At 43.1% G+C, this 14,225-nt stretch overlaps 1 protein-coding gene across 1 annotated transcript in view; it reads left to right on the top strand.

Annotated features, from left to right (window-relative positions):
• The window catches only part of LEMD3 (LEM domain containing 3), a 78,439-nt gene that overhangs the window by 19,695 nt on the left and 44,519 nt on the right, over nt 1-14,225 (top strand). The gene's annotated exons all lie outside the window — the stretch shown is intronic.

Raw genomic sequence — 14,225 nt, 5'->3', positions numbered from 1 at the left:
TTGGTGGGGTTGTTCTGGACTGGTCCTTCATGTTGCCTAGAGTTTTCTGCTGATTCTTCCTCATGAGTGATTTCTTTTATCTGTTTCCTTGCCCTCATTTTCCTTTCACTTCCTCTTGTTCTTTAAGTTCCCGTGCCTGTGGACTAAGGTTTCGATGAGTCCTTTTGGAATAGGACCAGAAGGACGAGAAGGTTGAAAAGCAAGAAGGGATGAAAGAAAGAAGGGAAGAACGAAAAGAAAATAGTGAAAGGAGAGGGGGTGGGTAAAAGGAATATTGACAAAAAGAAGAGAGGCACAGAAAGAGGGAGACGGAGCAACATAGGTGTACTGTAGGGTACTTTGACACAACCTTAAAAATCCCCATCCTCTGGAGGTGCCCGGTTAGGTGGTTCCCTTGAGGTCAGCAGCTCTTTGCTAACCTGAGCAGACACAGTACCCCACCTCCACCAAGTAGAGAGGAAAGACAAAAATGCTATAAATCAAACCAAAATAAGCAAACAGAAAACTTTACAGGATATAATTGGGTGAAAAAGCAAATAATAAGGGTAGAAACACTAGCAAAAATGAAGTTCTAGTTATTGAAAAAGGCAGCAATGGGAAATCATATTTAAACTAGAAAAATTGAGAAAGAAAACATCTGTACCGAAATTGTTGAAATTAAAAAACAAAACAACATCAAAATAAACAAAAAATAAACAAAAAGAAAAAAAACAAAGCAGTATAAATATCTTTTTGAATATTGTCTGAGCAACAGGTGGTCTTCTGGGGTATGAGATGTTAATCACAGTGCTGATACGACTGGAGGCCTCCGCTGATTTCTCAAACCCCACAGGGTAGACACCCTAAATCTCTCTTCAGCCCTCTTAAAAAGCACTTTAAAATTCTAAACTTGCTAAGCAGAAGCTTTCCCAGGAAAGTGCTTGTCTCTGGAATCATTGCTGAAGTGGCTATCCACTTACCCAGTGTGCCAAAACCGGTCTCACTCTGCCCCTGAGGGTTAGGGCTGTAAGGCGGCTCAGTCCCTGCCTTTAGGCTGCTCAGTCACTAGGTTACTAGGTCCCACCCCATCCTTGCTCTGCAACCCTGAGGGCAGACCTTGCTGGGGCAGTTCTCTCACAATGGCTCCCTGTGGCCCACAGCCAAACACTGTTAGCTCCGTATGGCTCAGCGGCTCAGTCTGGGGCCCTAGACAATGCCCAGAGTTCTCTGCATTCCTGCTCAAGCTCTCCCCAAGGCAGTTCAACTGAGTGCCAAGTCCAAAAACACCAAAACAGTTCACAGGTAAGGCCCTTCCGGTTTGCAGTCTTGCTGCTACTGTACTTACAGCTGTTGGGGGGATTAGGCCGATTGAACACACGTGACCACTTGCCAGTTTTCCACTGTTTTTGTCCTTCTCTTGGGGTCCAGAAGTCTCTCGCTGACTCCCTGTATCCTCAAAGGGATGATTATAGGCAGATCCCACCCGTCAGAGATACCTGGAGTCTTATCTCCCCAGACTCACGGTGCCCAGATACAAGGAAGCTGTTAATCGGCCGCCATCTTGCTCTCTCTCCTCCTGGCTAATTTTTTTTTTTTGCAGTTTGACCAGAGCTGGGTCTGAACCCACCACCCTTTGTATATGGAGCCAGCGCCCTACTCACTGAGCCATAGGTGCTGCCCTAAAAGTTCTTTTCTTTTTAAAATGAAGGGATATGAAGAATTAATTTGCTAAAAAAGAAAATGTTAAACCTAAACTTTTATGATTATGGTTCAAGATGTTCTAGAAATATTCTTATGCTTTTGACAAAAGTCTTGTTTGTTTTTTTTTAATGTCATCTCCATAAGGCAAGGCGTGGTGGCTCATGCCTGTAGCACTTTGGGAGGCCCAAGTGGGTGGATCACCTGAGCTCATGAGTTTGAGACCAGCCTGAGCAACAGTGAGACCCCATCTGTAAAATTTAGCCAGGCGCTGTGGTCCGCACCTATAGTCCCAGCTACTTGGGAGGCTGAGGCAAGAGAATTGTTTGAGCCCAAGAGTTTGAGGTTGCTGTGAACTGTGATCCCATGGCACTCTACCAATGGCAACAAAGTGAGACTCTCTCTCTCTTAAAAAAAAAAAAAGAAATGTTTTGGTCCCTGAAATTCAGTTGCTACATTTGAGGTTAAAACAATGTATCTCATCTCTGACTTTCCTGTCAGCAAATCTACTTTCTGGTGGTTAGCAAGGATACAATCTAGTTTCAAGTTGAGCTTCATCACCTGTTTCATTAATGTAGCTGCAAAAAGAAAAACACTTTTTTTCCCCTAGAGATAAGGAAGATGCTAATTAAGTAATGTGAAAAGATAACTCTTTTTTTGTTGTTGTTTATTTTTTTTGCAGTTTTTGGCCAGGGCTGGGTTTGAACCTGCCACCTCTGGCATATGGGCCGGCACCCTACTCCTTTGAGCCACAGGTGCCACTCCCAAAGATAACTCCTTTTTATCTACTCAGACAGCTCTTGAGAGAAAGTCTTTAAACTACTGATAAGGACTACAAATTGAACCAACTCTTCTGTTACTTATTAATATCACTGATGAGACATGTCACAGTGCTGGATACGGACTGCCATCACTGCTGCAACTGAGAAACCCTAACTTGCGGTATCTAAAGTGTAGTTAGATAGCACTCCAAAATTCTCCAAAACATTTCTATTGAGATCATCACATTAGTTCCCTACAAAAATCACTGGCTGGAAGTAGCTAGTTTTATTATTACATCCTCATCTAAACGATGCAAAAACCAAGGCCAAGATGTTAGGGGTAACTTACCTGCCCAAATAAAGTTAGTAACTGAGAATAAAGCATAAAATATTGCTGCGCCCGGTGGGTTAGACTGTGAACTCTAAAGTCAGGTCTTGGGTTCAAATGCTGGCTCCAACATTTAGTAGCTGTGTTGGGACCTTGAGAAAACCACCTACAACCTTATTCCTTTCCTGTTTCAATTTTCTTACTAACATAACCTTAGTAGTCACCCACATGAAAGTTAAAGTGCTTACACAAAGAATTCTCTTATTATTTAAGGCTTTAGAATCTGAAAGAAGGGACATCTGGAGATGACATTTTAAGTTTCTTTCTTTTTTTTTTTTTTTTTGAGACAGTCTTTCTTGCCCTTGATTTAGAGTGCCACAGCAACTTCAAACTCTCAGGGGCTGGGATTATAGGCATGAGCCACTGTGCCCAGCCTCAAAACATTTCTTAAGAATGGGCGGGGGAAGATCTTACAGTAAGCTTCTGTTTATATTAACCTAAAGAACAGAGTGCATGCAAGTGGCAGAACAGTGTGGGTTGTCACACACTGTTCTTCAGCTAATTTATAAGGTATCATGAGTAGTAGTATTACCAAAGTGGGAGGTAACAATGTGTCCCTCTGAATAGGCAATAGATGTATTAAAATTATACTACTTAAAATAGATGGAATTTAAAGTGCATAAGTATCTTCAGTCTTAAAGATAATTTAGTAGATAAATCACACAAAGCATATAATGAACTTTTCACCCCATTTTGCATTTGAAACTATGCATTATATTGTTTAGAACTGTCCAATAGGATTATAACATAAGTCACATATGCAATTTTAGTTTTTCTAATAGCCATATTAAAACATAAAAAAATGAAATCTACTTTAGTAATACATTTTATTTAATGTAACTGTGATATTATTTTGATATATAATCAATATAAAAGTTATTGATGATCTAGGTTATCTTTTTTTTTTTTTTCATCTCAAAGCCTCAAAATCCAGTGTGTATTTTATACTCACAGAATATCTCTGTTCAGGCCAAATTCCAGGTGTCAGTGGCCCCGGTGGCTAGTGGTTTGGTGGAATCTAATCACTGCTGACTTTTGAATGCTTCCTAGGTGCTATGCATTGTGTTCTCTGTAATAATTTCAACTAATCTTCATAAGAGCTCCACTGTATGAGGTTTACTATCATTTTACAGATAGAGATGGTGAGGTATGAAGATGTTAAACAGGTGGTCTGTAGAGGAGCAGAAATTAAAACTAAGTCTGATCTAACGCCTTGTCTCCTTCCCTGTGTTGCCCTCCTTCAACACACTAACTGCCATGTGAGTTCTGTTTAACTCAGTGCCAGTTTTGAGCCCAGGGCATCGTGAAGCATCTATATAACTTACATGTCTCTTGACCTGTCTTGATCTAATAAGACATTGTGACCCTAAGGGGAAACATTTTTTTTTTTTTTGGCCGGGCCTGGGTTTGAACCCGCCACCTTCGGCATATGGGACCGGCGCTCTACCCCTTTGAGCCACAGGCGCCACCCAAGGGGAAACATTTTTTTTCTGGTGTGGCAGTCAGTATGTTAATGGACCTCCACATTGGGGTAGGGCGTGGCGGTCAGTGTGTTAGTGGACCTCCATGTAGGGGTAGGGCGTGGCAGTGTGTTAGTGGACCTCCATGTAGGGGTAGGGCGTGGCGGTCAGTGTGTTAGTGGACCTCCATGTAGGGGTAGGGCACGTAGGGGAGCAAGATTTAGGTCTGCCACTGGTCAGCTGGGATTTTTTTTTTTTGAGATAGAGGATCCTTTCTCAACCTTCCTAATGCTGCAGAGTACTTTCATTGTTAAAAAGGGGTTGTGACCCACAGGTTGAGAACCGTTGCGATAGTCTTACTTTGGACACCCTCACTGGAGTGCCATGGCGTCATGGCTACCTTGACCTCTGTGGGCTTAAGTGATCCTGCTGCTTTAGGTTCCTAAGTAGCTGGGACTACAGGCGTCCACCACAACACCCAGCTATGTTTACAGACAGGATCTCAGGCTGATCTGGAACTCCTGAGCTCAAACAGTCCACCTGCCTTGGCCTCCCAGAGTGCTAGGATTACAGGTGTGAGCCACCGTGCCCAGCCTTGATTCACTCCAGTGATTTACATGTTTACTACTTATTTGAAGGAAGTGAAAGTGGTACTCCTTATGTCTTCACTCATAATTTCTTATTAGGAATTCCTTCCATTTAAACTGCTTTCTGCAGCTCTTTAAATGTGTGGAAGGGACAGAAATGGCTCTTTGAGTCTGGCACATGTCTATGGCAAGAGGTAAGGGAATAATCAGCTCTCGCTGGGAAAAGTGAAAACTAATGATTAGTAGAACTCTTTTGAAGGTAAAGGAAATTTCTAGGGGTTTCTATCTCAAAAAAAAAAAAGTAGTGATGCGGGGAATTTGAAAATCATGATATAAATGAAGAAGTCCTTTTACTTAAAAAGTAGAGAATTATTGTGTAAATCATATTACAAAGACATTATATGTCAACTATACTTGTCATAGTTTAGAATTTGTTCTCAAGACATTCATTCTGAATGTCAGAGAATAAGTCACAATGTTGAAGTGACTAGCTTATCACCTGGTAAAAAGTCCTTGAAGTTTCTCAGAGGTGAATGTGTAAGATCTTTATTAACTTAATTTTTTTTTGAGACAGAGCTTTGCTTTGTCGCCCTCGGTACAGTGCTGTGGTGTCACAGCTCACAGCAACCTCAAACTCTTGGGCTCAAGTGATTCTCTTGTCTGAGCCTTCTGAGTAGCTGGGACTACAGATGCCTGCTACAACGCCTGGCTATTTTTAGAGATGGGATCTGGCTCTGGCTCAGGCTGGTCTCGATCACATGAGCTCAGGCAATCCACCCACCTCGGCCTCCCACAGTACTAGGATTACAGGCGTGAGCCACTGTCCCTGGTCTTATTAACTTAGATTCTATCTCTGATAAAATTTGGGGCAGTAAATGAAAAATTCAGGTGTTATACAGGACTCAGGCTGGAGGCTTGGAGTCTTCCCTTTCTTTTTTTTTTTTTTTTTGTAGAGACAGAGTCTCACTGTACCACCCTCAGGTAAAGTGCCGTGGCGTCACAGGGCTCACAGCAACCTCTAACTCTTGGGCTTACGCAATTCTCTTGCCTCAGCCTCCAGAGCAGCTGGGACTACAGGCGCCCGCCACAATGCCCGGCTATTTTTTTGTTGCAGTTTGGCCGGGACTGGGTTTGAACCCGCCACCCTCGGCATATGGGGCCGGTGCCCTACTCACTGAGCCACAGGCGCCGCCCCGAGTCTTCCCTTTCTCTACAAACTGTCATTTCCTTCCCTGGCTCTGTGGTAGAGATGAATGAAGGATGGTATTGCAGTGTGTTGTGTGATTTTGTAAACTGAGTGCTATTTGCTATTTTTTGTTTCATATTAGAATAGGGACAAGAAGAAAAAGCTAGGATTTATTAGTCTCCCTCCCTCCATGTTGCTGGACACAGTCACAAAACATCCCACTTTACCTGAGTAATTAGAGACCCAGATGTGGTAACTTGCCTGTGATCCTAGAGTAAGGATTCATTGCTTCAGAGATTTTTTTTTTCCATTTTGTCCTATTGATTTTAGTTGGAAGAGATACTTTTCATTCCTCTAAATGATATAACTTGAGGAGCAAGCAATGCTTAAAAGAAAATTTATGTCAGATGCTCGAGAGAGCACCATTCACCAGGGAGATTACAGAGAGGACTGTTGGGATGACAGGATAGTGTCCTCCCTTGTCCACGGGGGATGTGTTCCAAGACCCCCAGTGGGTGCCTGAAACTGCACATGGTACCAGACCCTGGATATACTGTGTCTTTTCTTGTGCATCCCTAAGTTTAATTTATAAGTAGGGAATAGTAAGAGAGCACTAACAGTAAAAAATAGAAGCATTATGACAGCGTCCTTACTACAAGTTACGTGGAGAACGTGGTCTCTCACAAAGTGTCTTATTGTACCGTAGTCACCTCCTTTTGGAGCAGCTGACCGTGGGTTGGCAACTGAAACCGCAGTGAGGGAAGGACGTCTTTTACCAGAAGACTGGCCCCTGGAGTGTGCTCTCAGCCAAGGCCCCCATGACAGAAACAAGTAAAACAAACAAAGGAAAAAAAGGTTAATGGCCAGAACAAACTAAGTTCAACTTCTGTGTCCAGAGGGTAGTTGAGAAGTTTTTTGTTTTTTTTTTAAGAATACATATTTTTTATTGTTAAATCATAGCTGTGTACATTAGTGCAATCAAGGGGTACAATGTGCTGGTTTCATATACAATCTGAAATATTCTCATCAAACTGTTCAACGTAGACTTCATGGCATTTTCTTAGTTATTGTATGTAGACATTTGTATTCTGCCTTTAGTAGGTTTCGCTTGTACCCATTCTAAGATGCACCATAGATGTGGCCCCACACATTACCCTCCCTCCACCCTAACCTCCCCCCTCCCTTCCCCTTCCTTGGCCCTTTCCCCATAGTCTTGTGCTATAGTTGGGTTATAGCCTTCATGTGAAAGCTATAATTTAGCTTCATAGTAGGGCTGAGTACATTGGATACTTTTTCTTCCATTCCTGAGATACTTTGCTAAGAAGAATATGTTCCAGCTCCATCCATGTAAACATGAAAGAGGTAAAGTCTCCATCTTTCTTTAAGGCTGCATAATATTCCATGGTATACATGTACCACAACTTGCCAGTCCATTCGTGGGTCGATGGGCACTTGGACTTCTTCCATGACTTAGCAATTATGAATTGGGCTGCAATAAACATTCTGGTACAGATGTCTTTGTTATATTGTGATTTTTGGTCTTCTGGGTATAAACCTAGTAAAGGAATTATAGGATTGAATGGCAAGTCTATTTTTAGGTCTCTAAATATTCTCCAAACATCCTTCCAGAAGGAATGTATTAGTGTGCATTCCCACTAGCAGTGTAGAAGTGTGCCCTTTTCTCCACATCCACGCCAACATCTCTGGTTTGGGGTAGTTGAGAAGTTTTATTTATTTATTTATTTTTAAACAAGAGTCTCATTATGTTGCCCTCAGTACAGTGCCAGGGCATCATAGGTCACAGCAACCTCAAACTCCTGAGTTTAAGTGATTCTCTTGTGTCACTCAGCCTCCCAAGTAGCTGGGATTACAGGTGCCTGCCACAAAGCCCGGCTATTTTTTTTTTTTTTTTTTTTTTTTTTTGAGACAGAGTCTTACTTTGTCGCCTTAGGTAGAGTGCCGTGGCGTCACAGCAACCTCCAACTCTTGGGCTTAGGTGGTTCTCTTGCCTCAGCCTCCCGAGTAGCTGGGACTACAGGCACCTGCCACAATGCCCAGCTATTTTTTGTTGCAGTTTGGCCGGGGTCGAGTTTGAACCCACCACCCTTGGTATATGGGGCCTGTGCCCTACCCACTGTGCCACAGGCACCACCTGCCTGGCTGTTTTTTGGTTGCCCTTGACCCTTACCAGGTTCAAACCCACCAGCTTCCATGTATGTGGCTGGTGCTGTAACCCCTGTGTTACTGGGTGCTGAGTCAGTTGAGAAGTTTTAGATGGGAGGTTTGTTTGCAGTTTAAGTGTCTGGCCTGAGTGGCTGTGCATCTGCAGGGGTGAGAGCTATCCAGGTCCAGGCTATTGGACCTAAGAAACAGCAGTTCACAGATAACAAAATGTCAAGGACAATGAACAAGACAAGAATCTGATATCCATGAGGATGTACAGTAGTTTTCTATTGAAACATAAATTGTTCATCTGTAGCTGCTCTAGTTTCCATCTATCAAAGATAATGACAGTAAGACTCATTTATTTGCAAAATAGGTCTGGTCTCATTAAACTTGGCCTGATTATTTACGTAAGTGCAGCAAGAATAGGGATTGACCATATAGGCTCTTTTAAAGTCTGCTTTTCTGGACCTTAAGCTTCTCCTGTGGCTCAGTGGGTAGGGCACTGGCCCCATATACCGAGGGTGGCGGGTTCAAACCCAGCCCTGGCCAAACCGCAACAAAAAAATGGCCAGGCACTGTGGCGGGTGCCTGTAGTCCCAGGTACTCGGGAGGCTGAGGCAAGAGAATCACTTAAGCCCAGGAGTTGGAGGTTGCTGTGAGCTGTGACACCACAGCACTCTACCAAGGGCGATAAAGTAAGACTCTAGCTCTAAAAAAAAATAATTTTTCTCCATCAGTTAGTTCATTGTGTCTCGTGTTACTCTTGTGTTTGATGTCAGGTTAGCAGTTCTCTGTTGGAGTTGTGGAAATTCTTACCTAGACCAATGGTATAAACTTAGTTATCAGAAACCTGTACTTGCCGGAATCTTTCCCATGAATAACTTTGAATGTGAAACACTTGAGGTTTATAGTTGTTTTCCATAGCTTTCAGGAAAATATCAGAGTAAAACAACTGTCTATATATGACAAGACTCAGAGTGGCCACAGTGAAAGGCTGATCAGAGTTTATTATTAAATGTAGTGCAGTTGACCAGAAAGTTGAATTTTTGTGACATATAATAGCTGAAATTGTGACTGCTAACATTATACCAGGACATAACAGATTTCTAGGATTATCATACAATTTCTAAAACATTCATATATCAGTAGCATAGCCATACAGATATAACTTAAGGAAGATTAAACATCATTGCCTGCTTGATACTGATTCCCATGTAAATTTAACATACTGATTTAGTCAAATTAGTTTAGCATCTCTTTTTACGAGGAGAGAACACCTCCCCTCCCCACAGATTCTCTCACTCTGTCCCCCAGGCTAGAGTGCCATGGCCTCAGTCTAGCTCACAGCAGCCTCAAACTCTTGGGTTCAAGCAATCCTCCTGCCTCAGCCTCCTGAGTAGGTAGGATTACAGTCGCTGGCCACTACACCCAGCTAATTTTTCTGTTTTTAGTGGGGACAGGGTCTCGCTTTGCTCAGGCTGGTCTTTAACTCTTGAGTTCAAGGAATCCTCTTGCCTTAGCCTCCCAGAGTGCTGGGACTGCAGATGTGAGGCACTGCCCCTTGCCTAAAACCAATCTTTTGTTTAGTGCTAACTCTGCTAAGGTGTCATCTCCTCAGTAGGTTGGGTTCAGGCATTGTCTGTGTTTCTGTGTTGTTCTTGGTGTGCTCTTGGCTGAAGACATCCCAAAGTCAGGCAAGTGTAAAACAAAGTTTATTGAGGAAGAAAAAGGTTTGCAAAGCAAGACCAAGATACAGATTTACAAAAGGCCCTCTGTGACAAAAAAATAAAAAATGGCCTTGGTTATGGTTGTGCCTGGGATTCTGCTTTACACTGTCTGGATGGGTCCACCTTGTGGTTCAGAGGTCACCTTAGAACCTCTGAGTCTTAAAAACACATGCAAGTCTCCCAGGAGACTCCGAAAGCCCAGTGGGGTTGTGAGCAGCCATGTAGATTTAAGCTAATGACACGATTTTAGCCTTAAGATTGTTCCAGGTCACCCCCAGACTGTTGTACCTGTTGCTTGACTTGTGGGCTAGAGAGTCCTCTGCATTCTTTTGCAGTTGGCAGGCTAAGCTCTGATTGGTAGATTGGTTGGCAGGCTAAGCTCTGATTGGTAGATTGGTTGGCAGGCTAAGCTCTGATGGGTAGATTGGAGTTGGTAGGGCCTTCCCTCCTCCCCAGAGGGAGGCAGCACCAAGACTTTGGTTTTGGGGCGAGCCCCCTTTGTCCTCTTCCCTAGGTGGGGCAATCGCTGGAGGCAGCACCGAGGACAAGCACCCAGTTTGTCGCTTAGGAGAGTCTCTTACTGTCTACCTAATAACTGTACTTAATTTATATAAGCATTTATTTTTCTTTAAGTCAATTAAAGAGATGTCTTTTATAAATTATCTTTGGCAATATCATCCAGAAGTAGAAAAATATCAGACGTATATAACATACATACGTAGATGTTCATAAACATATAGGTAGATGCAAACAGATCATATAGTTATTATTTTAAAATTTTAGCCATGTCCAGATACAAAATTCACTAGTTTATGGAAGAATGACTAGATTGAAATTGTGTCTCTGATAGGTGTGACTATTACCAGCCCAGATGGCTAACCTTCTTACTAATATTTGTGGAAAGACTTTTTTTTTTTTTTTTTTTTTTTTTTGAGACAGAGCATCAAGCTGTCACCCCGGGCAGAGTGCCATGGCTTCACAGCTTACAGCAACCTCCAACTCTTGGGCTCAAGCGATTCTCCTGCCTCCGCCTCCCAAGTAGCTGGGACTACAGGTGCCTGCCACAACGCCTGGCTATTTTTGGTTGCAGCCGTCTTTTTTTGTTGTTTGGTGGGCCCGGGCTGGATTCGAACCCGACAGCTCAGGTGTATGTGGCTGGCGCCTTAGCCACTTGAGCCACAGGCGCCGAGCTGACTTTTTTTTCTTTCTTTTTTTTTTTTTTTTTTGAGACAGAACCTCAAGCTGTCACCCTGGGTAGAGTGCTATGGCATCACAGCTCACAGCAACCTCCAACTCCTGGGCTCAAGTGATTCTCTTGCCTCCACCTCTCAAGTAGCTGGGACTACAGGTGCCTGGCACAGTGCCTGGCTATTTTTTTGATTGTAGCCGTCATTGTTGTTTGACGATCCCGGGCTGGATTCAAACCCTCCAGCTCAGGTGTATGTGGTTGGCGCCTTAGCCTCTTGAGCCACAGGCACCGAGCCTGTGGAAAGACTTTTAAGATTTTCCATTTACTAGTTTCCAAATAGTGCCCCTCACTTTTTTTCATCGTCTTTTGAATCACTTCTGAATTAGAATTTCTTCTTTTTTTTTGTTTGAGACAGAGTCTCATTATGTCGCCCTTGGTAGAGTGCTATGGTGTCACAGCTCACAGCAACCTCAAACTCTTGGGCTTAAGTGATTTTCTTGCCTCAGCCTCCCTATCAGGGACTATAGGTGCCTCCCAGTGCCTGGCTATGTAGCTGTTGTTTAGCTGGCCTGGGCCGGGTTCAAACTTGCCACCCTCAGTACATGTGGTCGGCGCCCTAACCACTGGGCTATGGGCGCTGAGCCCTAAGCCCTAAATTAGAATTTCTTAAGGAATAGCTCCTAGGTTAAGTTAGGCAAGGTAGAACGTTTACATCTTAAAGACATAGGGCATGGACTTAAGGCTTAAATACCTTGTTCACTGAAAGATGGAAAATAGGGTTTAGGTAAAGGCCCAGTTAAGACAGGATGGCTTAGGAAAGGCATCTTCAACAGGCCTATAACTAGCACACTGGGAGGCTGAGGTGGTTGGATTGCCTGAGCTCACAGGTTTGAGACCAGCCTGAGGAAGAAGGAGACCCTGTCTCTAAAAATAGCTGGGCATTGTAGTGGGCACCTGTAGTCCCAGCTACCTCAAGTCCCAGAGGCTTGAGGCAAGAGAATCGTTTAAGCCCAAGAGTTTGTGATTTCTGTGAGCTATGATGCCACAGCACTCTGCCAAGGGTGACAAAGTGAGAGTCTGTCTCAAAAAGAAAAGAAAAGAAAGGCATGTAAACAAAGGAAAGGCTTTTAATGCAGATTTAAGCCAAAGCCTTCTCCATTGTGAGACTTGCTAGTCATTTAGTCCTTTTCCTAGTGCAGAGAGGGAGGCAAATGGAGATTTCTTTTATAGATGTAAATTTCTTTTACAAAACAGTCTAAAAATAACTGACTGAAAATAGTCCTTAGGCCAGAATGGCATATTTTGGAGACCGATTTGGCTAGAAAGATTAAGGGTTCCTGGATCATGTGCCCCAATGAGGATTCTAAATCTGCAGCAATTTCTGGGGGCGGGGTTCTTCATTTGGGACAGGGAAACCTTTCCCTTGATCTGAGTTCAAGATTTTGACCAAGGTATGAAGGTGGTTAAAGTAGCAGACCTGGTTGATGTGAGGATGACCTTTGCAAGGCATTTGTCTAGCTTTTCTTTCATCTTTGGGGTGGGAAAGTACTGAGCTTAAAGCTTGGTTAGAAAGAACAGTGGAGAGGAGTTAAGTCAGTCAACATGTAATTTTTTAAAAATCAATTAGTTGCTTAAGCTTTTCTTTCTTTTTTTTTTTTTTTGTAGAGACAGAGTCTCACTTTAACACCTTCAGTAGAGTGCCATGATGTCACAAGACTCACAGCAACCTTTAGCTCTTGGGCTTCAGCGATTCTCTTGCCTCAGCCTCCCGAGCAGCGGGGACTACAGGCGCCCGCCACAACACCCAGCTGTTTTTTTATTGCAGTTCAGCCGGGGCTGGGTTTGAACCCGCCACCCTCGGTGGTGCCTATGGCTTAAGCTTTTCAATTGCCTTTTGTAAGGAGTCTGAGAGAGGCAGTTTTTGATTCAGGCTTTTGTGGCACTGAGGCAAGCCAAGAAAAAAAATCCTTTTGTGTCTGAGGCATCACAGCTCACAGCAACCTCAAACTCTTGGGCTTAAGGGATTCTCTTGCATCAGCTTCCCAAGTAGCTGGAACTACAGGCGCCCGTCACAGCACCCAGCATTTTGATGTTGTTGAAGTTGTCGTTGTTTAGCAGGCCCATGCCGGGCTCAAACTCGCCAGCCTTGGTGTATGTGGCCGGCGTCATAACCCCTGAACTGCGAGCGCTGAGCCAAGAAAGATATGACTTTTAAGCCCATTTCTCATAAAGCCACTGAAGGGGGTTTCTTACCTTCAGGTTTAGCCGCCGTGTTTGTCCTGTATGCACAGTGCACACAGTGCTCTTTTCCTTTTCGTCAGAACTGTGTTCCTTATCCCCGTTTGACGAATGGGATGTAAACTACTACTTAATTTTTTTTTTTTTTTTTTAGCCTTATTCACCTCTTCATTCCTCTGGAAGTTTTCTGTCTCCAGTTTTCTTATTTGCATATTGTCGTTGTGCTACACAGAACTAAACTGGTGATAATCGTTTATGATGTTAAACATGCAATTTTGAATGTTTCTACTGTACTTAATTTTTTGGAAAATTCATGTCAGGTTATTACATTTTTCTGGACATAGACTACACAGTGTGCCACAGTTCCCTTTTGGATATCTCAATACTTAGCAATCTTCTTTCAGGATCAGCTTTGTCCTAGGGTTTCACTTGTACCTTGTAATGTAAACCTTGTGAAAGTTACAGTCAGTTTTTAGTGTGTAACAGTTAAGGTTTAAAATCTTAGTGCACTGAGGTGTCACCATGTTCAGTAACTTACAGCATTTCATTAGCATAAATTACTTTGGGTACCAAGTTACTTATTGTACAGATGCTTGTTATTATTTATAGGTTCGAATCTAACCTTAATACTTTGACTTCCTTTTCTTTTTTTTTTTTTTGGTGTTTTTGGCCAGGGCTGGGTTTGAACCCGCCACCTCTGGCATATGGGACCGGCGCCCTACTCCTTGAGCCACAGGCACTGCCCCTTCCTTTTATTTTTCTATTCACTTGTAACCATGCAGTAACATAACAGTATTCTTCTGTTAAATGTACAAAAGCAGTTTTCAAGAAGAGCTCTGTTAAAAG

The sequence above is a fragment of the Nycticebus coucang genome, chromosome 12 (assembly GCF_027406575.1).
Source record: "Nycticebus coucang isolate mNycCou1 chromosome 12, mNycCou1.pri, whole genome shotgun sequence".
NCBI lineage: Eukaryota > Metazoa > Chordata > Mammalia > Primates > Lorisidae > Nycticebus > Nycticebus coucang.
Note: the sequence above shows the minus strand (reverse complement) of the source record. Positions and strands in the feature narration are given on the sequence as shown.